The sequence below is a fragment of the Triticum urartu genome, chromosome 3, assembly GCF_003073215.2.
Source record: "Triticum urartu cultivar G1812 chromosome 3, Tu2.1, whole genome shotgun sequence".
Lineage (NCBI taxonomy): Eukaryota > Viridiplantae > Streptophyta > Magnoliopsida > Poales > Poaceae > Triticum > Triticum urartu.
Genome location: NC_053024.1, coordinates 259,855,328 through 259,858,589, shown reverse-complemented (window position 1 = coordinate 259,858,589; position 3,262 = coordinate 259,855,328). Strand labels below are relative to the sequence as shown.

At 50.1% G+C, this 3,262-nt stretch overlaps 1 pseudogene; it reads left to right on the top strand.

Annotated features, from left to right (window-relative positions):
• The first annotated feature begins 786 nt into the window (after positions 1 to 786).
• LOC125548317 lies at positions 787 to 3,041 on the top strand (annotated as a pseudogene).
• Positions 3,042 to 3,262: the final 221 nt, after the last annotated feature.

The following is a 3,262-nucleotide window of genomic DNA, read 5'->3' as shown; positions in this document are numbered from 1 at the left end:
GTGTGCATGTGTGCGTTCATAAAAGAAGTGTATGATCGTTTGCGTCGGTATTGTGTTCAAAAAAAATATGTGTCTACTATATTATTTTTTCTCCGTTCGTAAATATAAATCGTTTTAGAGATTTTATAAAAAGAACTACATACAGATGTATATAGACATATTTTAAAGTGTAGATTCACTCGTTTTTGCTCTGTATGTAGTCCGTATTAGAATCTCTACAAAGACATATATTTAGGGGACTATAGTAATAATAGTAATAAAAGGTAATTCCTTATCAAGATCTAATGCTAGCTAAATTAAGGGCATGCAAGTGCTCTGGCATATTCTGGCTGGAACAAATTTGGAATGGAACCGACACGCACATTAATTAGCATTATTCTTAGTTTCCTTATCTACCTGCACGTTTAATGAAGCAATAATTTACTTCCTTATTCGTAGGAGTGCAAATTAAGTCCATATTAGCCTTAGAGAATCTCGATCTCTTGTAATAGCGAGGTAAGAGTAATACTAGCCATCGGATCTCTCCTAATTAACGGCTCGTATCAATTTGGACCATCTGTTGCCTAGAGATGTCACCTCGGCATCGGCGGCGTCGCCATGTCGATTCCATTGCGGAACGTACGTCAACAATGTCCAGCACTCTAGAACGGCGAAGAGGACCCATCATTTCGTGGTACTTTACCCCCTCCGACCTCGACGGGTACCACTCTCTCTATAAAAACACCAAAGATCTACGCGTTCTCAGCAAGCAGCTGCCGCCTGACAGCATTAGGTTACGATGGGGAACCATGCCGCGCCTTACACGGTCATGCTGGCGATCCTGCTGGGCGCCTCGCTCGCGAGCGCGAAGACCCTGCTGCAGCAGCGAGATGTGCTGGCGACCTTCCTGGAGAGCAGGGCGAAGACCCTCGCGACCGGTGCTGTCAACCCGGACACGTGGGCCAACCCCGACAGCAGCTTCAGGCACCTGCCCAGGAGCGCCCCGAGCGCGCCGCCGGGCGCCAGGGAGGCCGACAAGATCGCGGCGCTGCCCGGCCAGCCGCCGCGCGTCAACTTCGACCAGTACTCCGGTTACGTCACGGTGAGCGCGCAGTACGGCCGCGCGCTCTTCTACTACTTCGTGGAGGCCGCGTACGAGGCCTCCTCCAAGCCGCTCGTCCTCTGGCTCAACGGCTAGCCTGGGTGCTCCTCGCTGGGGGCCGGCGCCATGCAAGAGCTCGGCCCGTTCCGCGTGAACCCCGACGGCAAGACCCTGAGCAGAAACAGGCACGCCTGGAACAATGGTGGGTGACTTGACTGATCGACCCTCTTGATTACACAACTCTCATGCGCGACGCGCGAGTCAAGAAGGTATAAGCTGTTATATGTACACATCTTCGCAGTGGCAAATGTGATCTTCCGGGAGTCGCCGGCGGGCGTGGGATTCTCGTACTCGAACACGTCGTCGGAGAACCACGAGAGCGGCGACACGAGGACCGCGGTGGACGCCTACAACTTCCTGCTCAACTGGCTGGAGAGGTTCCCGGAGTACAAGGGCCGAGACTTCTACATCGCCGGCGAGAGCTACAGCGGCCACTACGTCCCCCAGCTCGCCACCGTTATCGTCGCCCTCCGCAAACTCGGCGCCACAAGCATGAACCTCAAGGGGATCTTCGTAAGTTATTGCTTGGTCATGGCAGACTAGTTCAGCACTGATGACATCAATGGCTAATCGGGGTTATCCACGCAGGTTGGCAACCCGTACCTTGATGACTACAAGAACACGAGGGGACGGTACGAGTTCTTGTGGAACCACGGCGTGATCTCCGACGAGGTGTGGGGCAACATCAGCGAGCACTGCAGCTTCGGTCGGTTGGAGGACAAAGCGTGCGGCCAGGCCAAGGCCAAGGCGTCCGTCAGAACCGGCAACATTGATCGTTACAACATCTACGCTCCCGTCTGCATCAGGTCGCGAGACGGGAGCATCCACTCTCAGTAGCTACGTACGTATATATATGCTCTTGCTCTTTCAAAAATCTCATCTGCAGTTAACGCCAACATATCTCATCAGACCAGAGGAGGTACTGATTAATTAATTAGCTAATGTACGTGGCTGGGACAGTTAGCAGGCTATGATCCGTGCATCGGGCACTATGTCGACGCCTACTTCAACAATCCTGAGGTGCAGAAGGCCATGCATGCTCGAACCAACACTGACTGGTCAGAGTGCGCGTAAGTACACACTTCCTTAAAAACTCTGTCTTATTTACCAGATATGTTTCTAAGCCCACCTTGTTCTGTTCACAGTAACGTAAATTGGAGCGATGCCCCAATTTCCATGGTGCCAACCATTGATTGGCTTGTCAACAACGGATTAAGAATCTGGCTGTACAGGTAACTTACATACGTATTTGCAGACTTGCAGTTCATTCAAAGACACAAAATGAAGAGAAATAAATGGTTATAGTCTTGCTACTCCCATCTCATTACATCACGGCTAATGAACTCGATGACAGCGGTGACATGGATGATGTCTGCCCGATTACGGCGACGAGGTACTCCGTCAAGGATCTCAATCTGACGGTCACAAACCCGTGGCGTCCATGGTACACCCCAGACAGCGAGGTAACTAATTATCCTCTACTATCATATACTACTTTTGTGATTTGACTCTCTATATACACTAAAGTGTGGTATGGTAAAATCTAGGTTGGAGGCTACGCTCAGCAATACAAGGGAGGATTCACATTTGCGTCAGTGAGAGGAGCTGGCCATATGGTTCCTAGCTTCCAGCCTAAAAGATCGCTTGTTCTTTTCTACTCCTTCCTCAAAGGCGTTCTGCCACCTGCGGTCCCGGAATTGAACGCCTGAGCATACATATATTGCTGGTTATGTGAGCATATATGGAAGTTTTCAGCCGGCTGGACAAACTACTAGTCCAGCCATTTACAAATAAATCAAGTGTGATATATCAAGGTGTCTGATTAGATCTTGGGGAAGTTCTTTCCCACATGATTGGTGTTCAACCGTGTGTACGTTGTCCCAAGAATGTTAGGGACACATTGCTATTTACTCAATAACATAATACATTGTGATTCGCTTAGTGTGGTAAATGAAGTTTTATACAGTAGTCATCAACCGGCAAGGATTTTAGGGCATCTCCAAGGCGGACCCTCAAACCGCCCGCATACGTCCAGACCGCATTGCCATCTAACACGGGTCTGTATCGATCCGCGGCGCGGTCCGGGCGTACTTTCTCCCGCAAACCAGAGACAAAGATGAG